Source organism: Mus caroli, chromosome 4 (genome assembly GCF_900094665.2).
Source record: "Mus caroli chromosome 4, CAROLI_EIJ_v1.1, whole genome shotgun sequence".
NCBI classification, from domain to species: domain Eukaryota; kingdom Metazoa; phylum Chordata; class Mammalia; order Rodentia; family Muridae; genus Mus; species Mus caroli.
This window is the reverse complement of record NC_034573.1, coordinates 52,018,427-52,036,632: the sequence shown is the minus strand read 5'-3', so window position 1 is coordinate 52,036,632 and position 18,206 is coordinate 52,018,427. Positions and strand designations below refer to the sequence as shown.

The 18,206-nt window shown below is 43.2% G+C and overlaps 1 pseudogene; it reads right to left on the bottom strand.

The window, feature by feature from the left end:
• Nucleotides 1–17,161: 17,161 nt before the first annotated feature.
• LOC110292099 lies at nt 17,162–17,942 on the bottom strand (annotated as a pseudogene).
• Nucleotides 17,943–18,206: the final 264 nt, after the last annotated feature.

The following is an 18,206-nucleotide window of genomic DNA, read 5'->3' as shown; positions in this document are numbered from 1 at the left end:
TGTGCTGTGACAGTGTGTACCCTCACCCATTATTTTGCTTCTTTCTTGTCTTATGCTAGCTTTTGTGTAAAAAATACAGAAATACAAATCTAATATTTTTTTCCAGAAAACACCCGTGGATGTTACATTATTTAAACCTTTATAGCCTTAGAAGTAAAGTGTAAAGTTCTTGCCTTTTCTTCTTATGCCAATTTGCCTATAGATATCTGGCTAAAATCACTAATTGGTGGCATTTTAGTAGGTGATGAGCATCTACTAAGTCTTCATATGACCTCATAGAATGGATGTGAAGAGCCTAAAAACATGGAGAAAAAGGGGAGAGTAGTGGTTTGGCTATACTCAAATATATACTCCCCATAGGCTCATATATTTGAATACTCAGTCTCCAGAGAGTGGCACTGTTTGAAAGGATTAGAAGAACGGGGAGGTGTGGCCTTGTCCAGGACATAGTTCTCAGCTACTGCTCCAACATCTTACTGCATACAACCATGCTTCTTACTATGATGATAGTGGACTAAACCTTTAAAAGTGTAACAAGCCCCAATTAAATGCTTTCTTAGTAGGTTGACTAACACAGGGAGACTCATGATGGTAGAGAACACTGGTGAAGTAGTAGACAAAATAGATGCATTCTGCAGGCTGTAAAAGATGTCAATCAGTTAGAAGATGCTTAAACAGATGCTATCTGTTTAAGACAGAATCAAGCATTCCTACCAGTGAACGCAGCTGTTCAAGGGCCACCAGGGCTGTGTGGGCAGCTTGACATGCTAGCCACAAATTAATGGTTCTTAAAATGTCATGCTTATAGGACCTTGAGACCAACTTTCCTGTGGAATAGTTATGTCCCATGAATTTTGAAGACTTAAAATGTTTATCAGAGGGGAACCCTACTAACTGGGAGTCTGATGTAGTTGCCAATCATCTCTAGGGATCCACAGGACTGTCCCCTGCTATGGATTGAATGTGCCTTCCACTGTTCCTTCCTGTGCTACAGACTTGGTACTTGATACAACACTGTTGGGAGGTGAGGCCTATTAGAAGGCTCATAAGTCATGGGGACACTGCTCATGAGAGATGACTGCCATTATTGCAGGGGTGAAATCCTTATAAAGAGGATGAAAGTGTTTGCTGCATGTGCATGAGGGCCTGAGAGCAGATTCTCAGAACATATATAGAAAGCTAGGTGTGGTCGTGTATGCCCGTAAGGCCAGCTCTGGGAAGGCAGAGACACAAGAATCCTTGGGGTTTGCTAGTCAGCCAGTTTAGCCAAATCTGTGAACTCCAGGCTCAGTGAAAGACCCTGTCTCAAAATTAATACAGCGAAGCAATCAAGGAAGACAACTGAAGTCAACCTTCCATCTTTATTCATATGGGGAAGTAGAGGCAAGAAAAGCAACAGTTCAAGGACAGCCTTGGCTACTTAACACGTATGAGGCCAGCTTAGGTGACAGGAGACCCTGTTCTGTTTCTCCTGCTTCCTCCTCCTCTCCCCTTTCTATCCTATGTCTGGAGCCTTCTCTTGCCCTTTTGTCTTCTGAAGTAGACTCACACACTAAGAAGATTTCTGCGGGAGGCTGATCCCATGATCCTGGACTTCTTAGTGTCAAGTTCTGTGAGCCAAATGCCTTCCTGTTTATTATAAATCCCATAGTCTGGAGCTGGGCTTGGTACTAGCTGACTGTAATTCCAGCACTGGGGAAGTTGAGGCAGGACAATCAAAACATGAAAAAAAATCTCAAAAAATGAAACAAATAAATAAAAATTGTAAAAGAACCTAGTCTGTGGTGTTCCACTATAGTAGTATAAAATAGACTAATAAAACCCTCTTTCCACAAACCAAGCAAGCAAATGGAGGTCCATCCCAGCCCTCTGAACTGCCTCATCTCTGTGGAAGTCCAGAGAAGGTGATCCTGGTGGTTGGAGAGTTTTGCTTCACTGTGTCTTACAAAGAAAATGCTTTGAAGTTTGAAACCCTCTGCTATCACCAGGGTGTAATGTGAATCTCTTGGAAATCCTGCTGGGATCCTGCCTAGGAGAGGCATCAAGACTCCAAGGCATCCAGTTACAGTATGTTCTGTTCTCTTATCTCAGCACCTGGGGCCTAGGTCACTGCACAGGTGACTGCTGGCCTCCTTTCTCAATCAACCTATGTCCTCTATTGTGAAACACAACTGCTGACAATTGTTGTGGGGAGGCTTAGCACACAGGGGCAGCACACACACAGCCCCTGGCCTCAGCCAGTGTCCAGGAAATGCAGCTCCTTGCCTTAATTCGTAAGGTAGCCATTCAGGAGGAGGGCGCGCCTCAGCTGATTGTGGGAGCAGTGAGGTAATTGCTACGTGTGGATTCCCAGCGACTGCTTGGTTGTTTTATGAAAATGAATGTGGCTTTATTGATTTCACATTGAGTGGCTGGGCAATTGGGAGAATAAAGTTTTAGAGTGACGAGTGGTGGAAAGAAAAGGTCAGTATCAGGTCCAGAGGAGACAAGCTTATGGAGGAAAATGGAGAAGTGTGGATTAAGATGGAGATGGAGCCAAGCTTCGGGGTTTAGCTCTCCTAACCATGGGCAAGATGCCTGCATGTCAGTGAGAGCATCAGTGAGGACAGCCACAGACAGCCCAGAATTAGATCGAATTATTCTAAGTTTTTTTTTTTCACAAATGAGATATTTTTAAAGGGAGGTATTCTGTGCTTCTCCATTGATAAAATGATTTCACTAATACTCGCCTGATAGTCTATGAAGACTATATTCTAGCTATGCGTGTAGGATGCAACCTATTTCCCCCCACAAATCAGATATTTTTAAAGGGAGGTTTCCCACATATCTCTTTTAACTTTTTCACTTTCCATATCCTTCAGTAGAGTCTTTTTTTTTTTTTACTTAGTTCTAGGGATTGAACCCAGAGTCTCATGTAGTCTAAGCACACGCTCATGTGTGGATGTGAAGCAATGATCTACCTTGAGTGCATCTCACTTACTTTAATGGACTAGAAGTCAACTGAGAAGTAAAATTTAGGTCTTCCTTTATGTATTGATAAGTTGGTCATCACTTTAATAGGTTATGCAAGGGTCAGATAATACTTTTATATCCTATATACATAGCAATAGGGTATTATTCATATCCTGCATAAATATTATTGAAGTCCTTTCATCAGTTGAGAAAAATGAGTCTTGGAGGATTCAATAGCTTGAGTCAGGCTCTCATGTAGCCCAGGCTAACCTTGACCTGCTGACGCTCCTGCCTCCACATCCTGAGTGCTGGGCTTACAGGTCTGTGTGTCATCATGCCTGGTTTTTGTGCTGCAGATCAGTTCTAACCCAGGGCTTCATGCGTGCTTGACAAGTACTCTAAGACCCGAGCTGGCCAGTCTGCTCCTTCACTATCATGTCACAATGATTCTGCCTTATATTTATTCTTCTATGCTCTATACCTTTGTGCTTCCTGCAACCTTAGTTTCAGTTTTATTTCTAAGGTTTTGTTGATCTTCTTTTGGTCTATGTGATCTAACACCAGATTTAATTTCCTTTTGATATGAAATAATTTATTAACTCAACAACTGGCAGCTGCCTCTTCTTTCATCTGGAGGAACTAGCCAGGGTCCCGAAGTTCCCATACATGACTCAAGTCTCTGACATCATGCTCTTCACTCCCAAATGTAGCACTCTAAATATAATAGAATTATATTTAGAGTTTTGAGATTTCTTCATATGTGTATGAATTCACATGTTTTTTTCTTTTTAAATCACAGATCTCATCTGGAATTCAAGATGAATCAATACACATGTATTATTTAACAAAAATGTATGGAAAATATACCAAGAATGTTGAATTTAAAGCAGATGTTCTAGAACTAAAAAAACGCAACCAAAGAAAAATTTAAATTATACAATAAAAAAGTAAACGTTTGCTTTGACAATGCATTGCATTGCTTCATATTTTAGGAGGACATTATGTTGAAATATATTTTTTTTGTTAAAGGTTAATCATGTATGGAAAAGGAATGAAAGAAAAATAATGGGATAGAAAGAAACCAACAAGGCTCTTCACACTTGATGTCTTGTATTCCGTGAGATTTCCTGCTGAATAATTTACAACCAGGTGATTGGAGAAATTGCTGATGAAACCAATTAGTACAAGGTGACTCTCCTTTGTGTAATTAAGCTCCGAGTCATGGAATTTAAATTACACCTGAAGAAACCCTGACAAAGTGCTTCCTAGACAGTCGAAGGTACCTGCTGCTAACTCTTGGTCCACAATGTCTGCAAGTTGTCCATAGTTTGGTCCTGAATATTTCTAGTCTTAGCAAACTTCCACTCACTCTTCATCTGTATTTCGTTGGTTTGTTTCATCGCTACATTTGCTCTTATGGAACAAGACAAAGTTACAGAGAGGAAATCTACTTCAAGCATGCCTGTAATCCCCACGTGCCTTTGGTGGCTTCAGCTCTAGGCTACATGCATAGCACTTCAGCTATTTTCATTCCAGTCAGTTCAGGATTCTTCTGTGGATTGTGGTCTCCACGTTACAGCCTCTCAAAGACAGGAAGGGTATTGATGGGACCCCAACAGGTTATGTCTCAGTGCAGACATCTCAATACTGTTCAAAGTCTGGAGCCGAAAGAGGGTTTCCCAAACACCTATGACTTACAATATTCTTTTTACCTTGCTGGGCCTTCTGAAGCAAGGTCAGAGGTGTCATTACAACCGTAGGCTAACTGCTGGGGTCTTGCAATACGCCATGTTCTAAACGTTGTGCTTTTTCACTTAAAAATATCCATAGAATTTATACTGGAAATAGCTGACACTGCAGAAGCCATAAAACACCAATTCTCAAATACTTTATTGGGATTGAAATAACTCAGAGCAATCTTACAATGGCTTCAGAGTATTTAGACAAAATGGAAACTAAGTTAAAAGTTAAATGCCTAATAGTTAAATCGGGACATGTACACAAGTTTCTATAAAGTTACTGTTGATAAAATATTTTATAAATTGTTTTTTAAAATGATTCTTTCTTTTAAAAATTGCACAGAACCACTAAAGAATAGCTGTAAAAACATTTTATGTGTATGGATGTATTGTCCACGTGAATGTCTTTGCATAAAAAGGCCAGCAGGGGGCATCAGATCTCCTGGAACTGAACTTAAAGACAGTTGGTGAACCACCATGTGGATGATGGGAATATGAACCTGGGTCTTCTGGAAGAGCAGCCAGTGCTCTTAACCACAGAGCCATTTCTCCAGCAACCCTCCGCCCCTGTTCCACCCTCCATGAATTGGTAGGAGTTTTAGCAATATGAACAGAAGCCAAGCTTTGAATTCAAACACAAAAACTTGAAAATGTTTCTGAAGAGCTATCATGCCTTTTAGCTCTGAGAATTGGATCAGAAAGGATGCTAGAGGCTCCTTTACCCTGATATTCTTCTTCCCCAAACTTTGCACTTCCACAGCCCCTTCTGGGATCTCACAAACCCTCATTCTCCTATTGGCCAGCCCTACAAAGCAATCATCTTCCATTCTGCCTCTGTCCAGTGTATCAGAGGAGATAAATTCAGGTAGACCTCTTGTTGATTTTCTTCCTTCCTTCCTTCCTTCCTTCCTTCCTTCCTCCTCCTTCTCCTGATCCCCCTTCTTTTGTTTGTTTGTTTGTTTGTTTTTCAGGACAAAGTTTTTTTTTTTTTTTTTTTTTGTCCTGGAACTCACTTAGTAGACCAGTCTGGCCTTGAACTCACAGAGATCCATCTTCCTCTAAGTGCTGGGATTAAAGGTGTGGACCACAACTGCCTAGCTAACTTGGTGTTTTGTTTGTTTGTTTTTTATTTTGTTTTGTTTTGTGTTTTTGAGACAGGGTTTCTCTGTATAGCCCTGAATGACCTGAAACTTATACTCTGTAGACCAGGCTGTCCTGGTCAGAGATCTGACTGCTTCTGCACCTCCATTGCCTGGCTTTTGTTCTAACAGAGGCAGAGCAGTGCCAGCAAGGTTGCTGTCAGCTTCTGTTGGCCTCACTTGCAGAATATTTGAATGATAAATACAGCTTGCTTCAGAATGAAGGGCACAATAGGGAAGCGCTGTGGCTGGCTCAGCTGGATGGAGGCTGGGGAATTGCAGGGTATAATTCTACTCTCTTAGCTTTCCCTGTTGCTGGATTGTCATTTGCCATTCTCCTGTTTGCTAAGTTGGCTAGTGCTTGTTTTTCTGCTTTTAGCTTCAAAAACTCATAGTTGCTGAGTTATTCTGGTTCATGTAGATCATGACTACAAACCCCCTCTTTTATCTGAGGGCCATGATGCGTTATGAGGCATGGGTTTCCTGAGGAATGTGTTATATTTAATTTCTAAATGCAGATCCAGGGGTGCTTTACGCGGTTGTAAAGTTTGACCATTTGACAAAGATGTCTGGTCAAGGGAAGGGTGGGTGGGGGTGGAGGGAGGAGGCTGGGGGTGGGATTCGGAGAATTTCCACTGAGCCCTGCCCTGCTGGCAAGGCCACATTCCCTCAGGTCTGCTTCAGACTGTAGCGGGCATCCTTTGCTTTCTTGTTGAAAGGCAGCTTTCTTTGCTCATATGAAGTGTTTACTATTAAGGCCAGTAGGTATCCTGTCCAGATCTATCTTGTCTACCTGGGTCCGGTGGGTCCCATTTCCTTCAGAGACTGCTCATTTGTGTTCTCCTTGGAAGGGTTAACCCTAGAGGTCATCCAGATACAAATCTACTTCTCTATTTATTCCCTGTCAGTCTGGAACCTGCACAGAACCTGAAGGGGTGAGCCAGACGCCATGGCTCCTTCTGGCTAGAATGCTGGGTCACCCTCTGTACACAACTAAGTTCCAGCAACTTAGTTCTTCTGATAGCCTCCTTTCGGTATCAGCATCTTGCCTCAGAACATAGGGACGTGTTCACTCTGAGAATAGGAAAGAGAATATGTTAAAGCAGAGACTAAAACATGGAAAAAGTACCAGGCATCCATAGGGGAAGATCATGTGGGTGAATGAGAACATAAGTACGCATTTGGGCTCACCACAACCACATAGCCAAGGATGTTATAAGAACATAGAGTCCCAGCAGTGACAGATGCTCTGATACTGGTCCTATTACTGTGCCCATCCCATCAGGTATAAGTCTTTCTTGCTTCTGTCTGCCAGTCAACAAAGTCACTAGCTTTCTTTGCTTGCTAGATGCAGAGTACACCCATGTCTCTGGGTTCCTTTCACTGGGATCTTTGTAAGAGGTTCTCTATGTAAATGTCTTCAAAAATTCAATCAGGCTGAAAGACAGTCAGCCTTTTCTAGACTGTGACCACTAGTCAGATTCCCATGCTCCAGTGGATAGATCTAAACCCAGGCATATATAGACAATGCTAAGTGGATTTAGTGATGTATAAAAGGGGGAGGGGAGAAGGAGGAGGGAGAGACATGAAGTAGAAGAGAGGAAGGAGGAGGGGTAAATAGGTATATAGGGAACGGAGACCATCATATTTTAGTGTGTGTGTGTGTGCGCGCGCACACACACACACATATATAGTGTATATGTGTATATATATACATGTACATATATACACACAATGTATATATTAAAGTTATACCTCATATTAGAGATTCCTTTCCTTTCTGTCTTGCACAGGACTCTGTGTGTATGTGCTATGTGTATATATATATACATATATATATATATATATATACTTCGCAATAACAAAAAAAGAGTATATATATATATACATACTTCTCAATAACAAAAAAAAGAGCCAGGTATGATCATGTGTGCCTATAATCCAAGCATTTGAGAGATGGTGGCAAGAGGATTGTTAGTTCTAGGCCAGTCGGGAATATATGAGATTTTGTTTCAAAAGAAAAAATTCTCATCTAAGAGTGTGAGTGACTTCCAGTAATAGCCCCAACTGATAAAATTTTGTGGCATTCCAAAACCTTGGGGACAAAGGGGAAATCCTGTGAGTGTGGAAGTGGAGTTGGCAGCCCAGCAGAGATGGCGTTGGCAGAGATTGACTTTAGATTTCTCAGTAGCAACAGGGAAGCTAGAAGTTAGTGAGCTGGGTTCTTACAAATATCGAATAAAAAATATTTCAGCCTAGAATTGATTCCCAGTTAGAATGTCAGTTTTGCATGAAATAGACCAAAGGCACCAGTGATCAAGGCTCTCTAAGATTGTGTCATCCAAACATCCATTTCCAGAAAGCCACAGGAAGAGGTGCTCTGTGCAAGAAGATGAACACGGGCTGGTGAGATAGCTCAGTGGGTAAGAGCACCCGACTGTTCTTCCGAAGGTCCAGAGTTCAAATCCCAGCAACCACATGGTGGCTCACAACCACCCGAAATGAGATCTGATGCCCTCTTCTGGTGTGTCTGAAGACAGCTACAGTGTACTTACATATAATAAATAAATAAATCTTTAAAAAAAAAAAAAGAAGATGAACACATTAAAAGGAAGCTATGACCCTGGAGATTGGAGAGCCCTGTGCAAGACAGAAAGGGAGCAATCCTTGGTATGAGGTGTAACTTTAATTTTTCAGACCTTATTTTTAATGATGGTTCTTAAACACTTTTAACCTCCCTTGTAGTCTACCACCTACTAGAGGTAGTGGAAAGGAAAGGATATGGGGAAGTAGACATGTTTAGAAAGTTCTTTGGAGCAACTCCTGTCTGTGTTGTCTGGAGATCAGTTCAGTTCAGAGGTTAGCAGTGGCAGCTCGATCCACTGGCAAACACTTCAGGGATACATCAGCAGTCCAGTTCGGTAGAATCTGGTTAGCAACAATGGTGACTCAACCTAATGGACACAGGCCTCAGCCTGGGCTCGAGTCAGGAGGAGGGACCAACAGGAACACCGGAAGTTCTCTACTGTGCCTCTCTAAAGAGTAGCCAAGACTTGAGACCCACAAATGTTGCACGGCTAGCTGTACCAGCAAGCCAAGCTCTTTCTCGGTCACTCCATGGAGTCCTTTTTATGCCCCGCAAACATCATGTGACCTCCATATGCTTTGCCTCAGCACTCGAGTCCAGTCAGCCCAAGTCCACAGAGTCCCAACCAACGCAGCTCAACTACGCAATGTAAGGTGGGCCAATACATATGTATCATTAGCAAAGAATCTTTCATCAGGTGTCCTTTCACGTGGTTGCTTTAGCAGAACGTCCTCTCTCCTATGTCTGCTTCAGTGAAAAGTTCCTTTGCCAGCCTGCCTTAGCCTTACACCTGAGTCTACTTCAGAAAAACACTCCTTCATGTGTTTGCCCCAGCAAAACAGCATCCAATACAACTGATTCTCCAAAGAACCCTTAAGTTTCCACTTCAGTGAGGGTCTAGAAGTTGGCAGTTGCTTAGTGGCCATTGTGAGTACCCAAAGGCAAGTCAGCAGGCTGCGGGAGACAGTTGCAAAGAAGGGTGACAGAAGTCTTAGTGCAATCATTTTTCCATCTTCTTACAAATGTAGCTTTTAGTAATATTAGGGATTTCAACATTTGTGGGGTTTGTTTATCACTAATCCTCCTTCAGTCCTTCCTGCTCTTGGGGTCCCCTTTGGCACCATCCTATTCTGTCACTAATTGAGAAATTGCCTTACAGTTGGATCTCATGGAGGCATTTCCTTAACTGAAGCTCCTTTCTCTGTGATAACTCCAGCTGTGTCAAGTTGACACAAAACTAGCCAGTACAACATCTGAGGTATTTTGATTAACTTGGAATGAGGGTGAATAGGATGTGTGTGCATGTGTGTCTGTGAGTGTGTGCATGTGCATTCGTGGAAGAATGTGATGTGTGTGAATACATGGGTGTATATGGATATGTGATGTGGGTATGCTTGCACACATGTGAAGTGAATTGACATGTGTGTGAATATGTGAAGAGTGTATGTATGTATGTGTGTGCACTTGTGCAGAGATGTTGGACCTGGGGCAGAGACAATGCAGGCATCGGAGACAATAGGCAAAGCCGAGTGCATAAGTCATGAGATACAGCTATGTGCTCATTACAGGATACATGGTAGGAGAGGCAGAAAGAATCCGCTGCAGATTCAAAGGTATTGTCATCCTGAATCAGGAAATGGGGAGAAGCTATGGTACAACAGGTTGATTATGTCAGATACTTTGCCATAGCAACGGAAAATTAACAAGATTGGGAGCTTCACTTGAAGAACATTTGGCTCCTGTATTGACTATTGACTGCCTCCATGGCTTGGGCATGAGATTTGAAAAAGAAATGACAACATGCCTATTGTTTCTATAATATAAATTATAAGAAAAATGGATAAAATTGGGGCTGGCAGAACCATGCAGCGAAGAACGTGGTAATATTGTATGGGAGTGAATTTTAAGAGTGTGATAAAACGATAGTCAGTTCTGCTGGTCTCAGCATGTGCTGTCTGATTGCTGTTTTTCATTTCACTTCATCTCCAACAGCACCGTATAAACTCATTCTTGTGTGTGTGAAGATGTGGAGGCTAACTTTGGGGTGAGGCTACACAATCATTAAATGGCAGAGCCGGGACTCTTGCTGGAGCAACTGTGCTCCTTACTGCAGGCCCACCCCACCCCAAGGCCTCATTAGGTAGATGATAGAGTGAAGTGGAAGTCAAGTGGGTCTGAGTAACAGCAATGGCAGCCAGCAGCGGTGGGGACACGATGCAAGGGCTAACACAAAAGTCTCACCTGTCAGACAGGTGACAAGTTGATCAAAGGGACAGGGGAGTCATGGTGATACAGACACAGGTGCCACACATATCTTTCCCCTTCTGCTTTTGAAGTTTGTGCTTCTAACATTAAGAATTTCGTATGTTCAATTCATTATGATCTGGCCAAGGCAGGCTACTAACCCTTGAGCTACCACAGAAAGGGGCCGAGTTTCATCTGAGCCACAAAATAAATATCATTTCTTGGATCTCTCTCTTTCTCTACAGGGAGATAGAATACTCAGGCGGCCATGTACTTGCCCCTTTTCTGGGTAGTTTGACTGCCAGACCCCTTGTAAATTGGCAAGTGCATTCTACACAACAGGACTCTACACATCCGTGCCCTAACTGCAAAGCAAGTCATATATCCTTTTTTTCCCACTCAACTTCAAGTGAGTATTGTGCATACCTTACAGCAAATTAAATCAAGCATTTCCTGAGTTGCTTTGCCAGCTTGTCATCACAAGGAATCATAGCCTAGCTGCTAAAACCAGAGAGATTTATCTATTTTCCCTACTATTTTGAAGGCCAGAAGTCTAAGGTCAGAATGGCATCAGGTTTCATTTCCCCTAATGCCTTTCTTCTTGGCTTGTAAATGGCTGTCCTCTCACTGTGTCCCCACATGGTCATTCTGTAGCCGTGCATGATTTCATCCAAACCATCTCTTCAGGTGGATTTCAATCTGCCCCCAAGACCTGACTTCAATGCAATTGACTGTCAGAAGCCTTGGATCCCAATATATTTACTGCAGGGCTAAGGAGTCAAACTCAGCTGCAGCCTAGTCCAGGGTCACATGGGTCAGAACTGAACTCAGCCTGTCCTGAGCTGTTTGTTGAGACGAGGAGTTCCAGTATCCAGGCCATTCACATAATCAGAACAGAGCCAAAAGTGACTTCATGTGGGACACTCAGGGAAGTCCCCTCCCTCTTCCTTATGTGGCCTGTTTCCCAGAGCTAAATAGAGGTTTCAGTCATTTCTTGGCTCTGTCGATGGCCATAAGGACGTCCATGCCTGATATTGAAAGGGCTGGGAACATGGGTGGCTGGAAGCTGAAACTGTTGTTTGCTTAAACTCAGGAGCATGGAGAAGGAGATTTAAATGGTGTGCTTTCAGGGCTGGATTGGAGCTAGAAGGACAAGTTGGAGTCAGCCCCATTGGTTAAAGCAGGAATCCTTGGGAATATGTGTACATTTTCTATAAAGCAAAATGAGAGAAAGGTTTTTATTTTTTGCTATATTTGATTTTAGTATTTTTGTGCATGTATGTGGTATGGTTATGTGCATATGTGCATGTATGTGTGTCCACATATGTATGTGTACATGGGTACATGAGGTTAGAGGTTGACATTAAGTAGCTTCCTTGATCATGTTCCAGTCTTATATCCTGAGATATGGTCTTTCATTTGCATCCAGAGCTCAACACAGATTCAGTTAGCCCAGCAAGACATCTTGTCCCAAAGGTCCCTGGTCTCTGCTTCTAGCATTCTGGGGTAATTGGCAGGCTTTAGTGACCAATAAATGGCTTTTAACATTTTTACATGAATTCTGGGAATCTGAACCCTGATGCTCTGCTTGTGCAGCAGAGCTTTACCCATTGAGTCATTTCTACAGACCTTTTTTGCTACATTTTGAGATACACACACACACACACACTATAGTTGTTGTTGTTTTGTACTTCTAGTGGATCTCTATCTACTTGTGAAATAGTCCAGTGTTTGAGTGAAAAAGTATATGGTGGTTCAGTTTAGTCATCAAATTGACCCAAGCTAGAATCACTTGGTAAGACAGTTTCAGTGGGCATGCTTGTGGGAGATTGTCATAATTCAGTTGATTGATGTGTGAGGACACAGTCCCCTGTGGGTAACACTATTCCCTAGGCAGGTCCTGAACTGTATGAGTGGAGAACTGAAGCTGCACATACACAATAAAGGAGATGATCATGCATGTATTTATTGCTCTCTGCTCTTGTCTATAGATGTGACATGACTAGTTGTCTTAAGTTTCAGCTATCTTGACTTTCTACAGACAGACACCTGGAGCTACGAGCTAAAATAATCCCACTCTTCTCTAGGTTGCTTTGTGTCAGGATATTTTATCACAGCAACAGACATTAACTCAGAACAGAGTAACTATTTTCAAGAAGAGCATTGTTAAAAGTGAGATTCCATGTTGGTGAGCTACTACTCATTATTAGCCAGTGACATCGAGTATAGAATCACCTCTCAAAAATCCAGTTTCATGTCTGTCTAGAAATGAGTGATATATATAAAACCAACATATATTTTTGTCTCGCCCAAATGATCCTGTTGGCTAATATCCTTTTGGTGTTTGACATCAAGTGGTAGCATAGGTTTTGCACCTAGAAAGAAGAGCTCCTGCACTCCCCATTCACAGACATACTAAGTTCATCTTTACAGACAGCAGAGTTCTTAGTGTAGAGAGAACACACAGAGGAGCATAGCTACTTCTTTCCCTTTTGTTCAGAGCAGCCCTGGGACAAGTCTTGGTGTAATTATCAAGAGCCTTTTTCATTTTATAAATTACCCCCGCTTAGGTAATAAGATGTGTGTCCATCTTAACCCCCATAGATAGTGAGTGTATCAACAGTGAGTAGGTGAGTGATTTCCTAGCCTCGTCCACCTTGAGGCCACAAAGAGAAACATCTCTGCTGCAGCATTCCATATCACACTCTCCAGCAGAAATCTGGCGAGCGGTGCATGAAATCAGCAGCAGAGGTAAAGATTCTGCTTTCCTAATATAGAAGTAAAATGACTCCCCATCTCTACCAGGTCTCCCAACCATTAACTGTCTCCATTTTCTTCTTTTAAAAAGTGAGGATAGAGATCAGGACTAATAGAGTCTTCAACTCAGTGAGGTTCTGGGGAGGGAGAAGCTGTGTGAATAGAAACAGACACCTTGTGGGTCTGCACTTTTGGGTGAAATACTCTGATTATATGAAGTTCACGTTAACCCACTGGTGAGAGCTATAACAGTTATGGAATTAACATTGGTTCTACTTGATAAAGAATTTGAGTTGTCAAAACCAGGATTAATATTTCAGTTGTTAGCTTGTTAGGGCTGTCCTTTGGCCCTCATGTCAGAATGCCTTGAGATCATGGGATGAAAAGTCAAAGATGTAAAATAAACAAATGCTTGCCCCTCCTAGACTTGGTAGAGCAAAGACACATTGATAGCAGTTCTCTGTGCCCTGTTTCTGTCAAATCCACAAAGTGTGGGACAACCACTAGAGTTGGCATTAGCAGGAACCACCAGGCCCCGTCTCTGTGGGTTGCAAAAGCTTCCAAAAGCTGTTGCAGGTATCTACTTAACACCTGTGAGTCCAGACAAAAGGAAGTTTATAGGGAAGGAGCACATTCCTGAGGGAATGGACGAAGCTAATTAAGAGGGGAACCAGGAGCCTGTTGGGATTTCATTTCCTTAAGAGCCCACACAATTAATTATAGCCTGCTTTACCAGACTTTGCAGATGTCATGTTGTGGTTCTACACTCATTGCAAGTCCCCTCCTAAAGTCAGCTCACTGCCTTTGGGAACACCTGCTGGGATGATGTGAACAGGGGCCTCTCATTTGCAGCCTGGAATCTGACCACCGGGAAATACAGACAGTGCGATAGGCTGACGTAGAGAATTCCATGATTGGCATCTGTGCGCAAGGTAACGAAGGTTGGTGGGAACACAGCCCAGAACTGAGGGCGGCATTTCATGATGTCAGGAAATGAACAGCTAAGTGAAGAGCGTAGAAATCCCACACAAGGGTGTCTGTATGTCACAGGAGCCATAAGCTGGCATCCAGGAGTCTCACTGGGGTGGAGGGCCTGAGAAGAGATGTACATAGGATCGCTGAGATCATGAGAATTAAGATGAGGACTAGAACTCCTGCCCTGTATGCCCTTGATAGCAGCAGCCTTGGGCCAAAGTCTATGGACTGGCATTAAGAGAAGCACCCTAGGCTAGGATGGAGAGAAAGGCAAGGCTCAGATGAATACAAGTAGGTAAAACAGGACACAGACTGAGGTCTCCAGCTCAAAAGGTGCTGTGACCCACCTCTGGGTGTTAACGCTTTCCTTAAAAACCCGATTACTTCCTGAATGAAGAGGTAAATCCAGGGCGTTGTGAATTTAGAGGCTTTAAGCTCACAAAAGGGCTGTACTTAGGTTTTCACCTTGGTGGAACTTGATTAAGGAAAGGGATTTTTCCTTCTGTGGTCTGAGGTTGTTTCATGTGTTGATGACTGTCACATCAGGAAGACCCCCCTTTTTTTTTTTTTTTTTTTTTTTTGATAATGAGCATAGTTGGGCTAATAGTTCTAAGGAAAGGGAATTTACAGCAAGGGCTCTGAGCTTTGTATAGAGACATTAATCCCTTTGCCACTTCCTAGAACTTTATCAGCTAAGTGAAGCTACTGACAATTAGATGTGAATGAGACTTTATACACTTAAGTCCTCATTTTAAAGACCAGATAAGTTTTGACTAGACCTGTTGGGGCCCGGAGAGGTGCCTGGAGCTCCTCCAATCGCTGGAGCCTGGGGTCTGCTTTTCCTGCCTTACTGGCTCTAATCTCTCAGAAGCTGTCCTTTGGCAAATCATTAGCAAGCTGTAGCTTTTCTTGACAAGTCCCTACCTGGGAGTTCTTTTCATAACAATGTAAATCTCCTTAAAACCCTAAGGATGAACCCCCGAGGTGAGCAGCTTAGAAACAGATAACCCCTCCATCCACTGAGATATAGGCTGCACAAGTGACGTTGTCATAATAAAATTAATATCAAAACACAGAGGAATTAAAGGGCAATGAAAATGTCTTGTATTTATAAAGTAAAAAACTTGGTCTAAAAATAGCATCATCAGAGGGCAGATTTATAACAAGTTGGCTTAATGACTTTAAATCACTTCATTTTTAAATTATAGGATCAAGCAATACTTTAGTAACATAGAATCGTGATTCCAATGAGCTCAGTAGAAAAAAATACCCAGCTCTTTGTAGATGAAGAAGGACTGGAAGAATATAGAAAATGAAAGTAACAATTATTAGGCAAGCAGAGGTGTAGATAAAAACCAGAAGTGAGCTGGCATTCTCAAAGTCACTTCCCCTAAGCTATGGGGACAGTGAGACCTACTAGAACAATCCCCGGCCAGTCCACCTCAGATTACATCTTTTGTTGTAAGGATTAAGTGCAGAGGAAACTTCCTTATCGCACCAACTGAAACCCACCTGACAGGGCCTTAGGCTCTTATCTGGAACACTGATTTCTAGTCAGTAGGTAGCTTAGTTTTCAGCTTGGTGCCTCAAATCTAGTGTGGGAATTAGTCTAAAGCAACGACCTTCTGTAGTTCTTCTTCAGCTGTCCTGCAAAGGTAGATGCATGGCATTATCTTCTTGTCTAGAGAATACTATGAGCTGTGTGTCCTTATGGGCCATCGTAGGCTCATCACTTGTAATAAATCACTCACGTGGGGTTTTGATCACCTTGGAGGCCAGGCATGTATGGGATTGGGAATATATGAGACATATCTGTGCCTTCCTCTAATTATTGCTCTGGATCTAAAACTATTCTCTGAAAAAGCATTTTGTTTTGTTTTTAATGCTAAAGAACAGATTTTATTATTTTCCCAAAACAGTAAAATAGCCCAATGGCATAGTAATTTAGGACACAATATAAATGACATATACAGTCAGGTCCCCCAACTCTCCCATGGCTGTTTTTAACTCTGTCTTGGGTAGGGAGGCTTTAAAATGTCCACTCTTTAAATGACCTTTATTAAAGTTACCAAACCACAAAGGGAAAGTCACTTTGGAAAAATGTCTTAATGTAAAACAAATCACAAGTCCTGAGCCTATGTAAAGGAAAATGCTTCATTGCTTCATGTGCCATCTATGTTCTGCCGGCAGGAAAGCCTCAAACTCTTCTGTAATTTAAAATTATTCTAAATTAATATTGCAACTTCTCCAAAGTGCCTCCATTAAAAACTGCAACTCAGGTGGAAGGAGGGGGACATGTGAGAAGGGACCTCTGGTTGCAGGTCACCGAGTCAGTACAGTGCAGAAATGGCAAGCAAGACTCTTCATGACCGAAGCAAGGCTTACAAGGAGTGGAGGGCATAGCCTACAGGCCTCTACTTCCATCAGATGGCCAGAGGTGAGCTGAGGCTGGCGGCATCCAGATGCTAGTCCTTAAGGATGGGTCTCCATGATTTAGAACTCTGTGATAAAGGTTCCTGTCTGATCTTATACGGAGCAGATCAATCATTTTCCCGGGGGGAGGGGGTTTCCCAGTTCTGAGTGTCTTTCCGAAACGATTGAAAATATGCTCGAAAACATCCGTCTGCGTCAACCACCGAGGTGCGTCTGGTTCACAGGAAACAACAGGAGCTTAACGGCTGCAGCATACGCCAGACTTAATGCAAAAGAAACGGTAAGACAACCTTTAAAATTAATCTGCTATTTTTATTGCTCTGCTTGAGCCTTAACTATGGCATCAGAGACTTGCTAATCTGGAAGACTGCAGAGCCAGTGACCCCATGACTAACTGCAGACCATCTGAAGTACTGGAGAGTTTTCTCATCTACTGTTTCCTCTGAAAGCACGGGATTGAAACGGTCAAGGGACACACATCTCAGCTCGTCTTCTGGGAGAACTTTATAATAGGGGTAAGCATACGGCAGATGGCACAGCTCAGAGTATCGGTGAGACAGTTCTGACCAGGTGCCTAGCCCCTTGGGGACAGCACTTAGGGGTTCACTTCTTAGGAATCCCACTTCCCTCAGTTTTGGATGGCCTGGCCGTCCTGACACCCAGGACTCTCCTTTGATGTACTGTCCACGGTTGTCTGTGGCTCTGGGCTCTCTTCCTGGCCAGTCACTTCCTAGTGCATCCCCGATGCCACGGGACATCCCGGCTAGTTGTTCTTCTGAAGGAACGGGGTACAGAGCCACAAGCCTTGCCTAGGGAGGCTGCTGGAGCTAAACTTCTCCTCATTGATCCCTTCAGAGACTGAAGCACTTTGAAGTCACCATGGCGCAGGAGGCTGGCCTTGCTCTGACCATGCTTCATTTCTGAGGCTGCTGCCTCCATGGCCCTTGACTTTCCATGGCTATCTGCTACAGGCTGGTCTGTCCAAGAAGGCACAATTGATGGACTGGGGTTCCTCTTCTGACTTCTTTTCTTAAGGCCACATGCTAGTTTGTCCGGGTCACCTCCTTGTGACTGCTTGGCCAGGCTGACACCCAGGGTCCCTCTCCCAGCCTTCATGCTCTGTGCCCTCTGATGCAGTGAGTCGGGGTGAGTCCTATCAGTCAAGGATGGCCTTCAGTGGATCTCAATGTGAACCTGCAGGCGCACGTTGAGCATCATGGAAGCCACGATGTAGAGGTAGGGAAAGTTGATGCGCAGCCGCCAAGCTAAGTCAAAGAAGATGAGCAGCATGCGGGTCAGCCCCTTGCAGAAGACCCCATAGGAGCGGGCGGCGGCCGAGCGCTACAGCCGGACAGCCAGACCCGACAGAGCCGTCGCCAT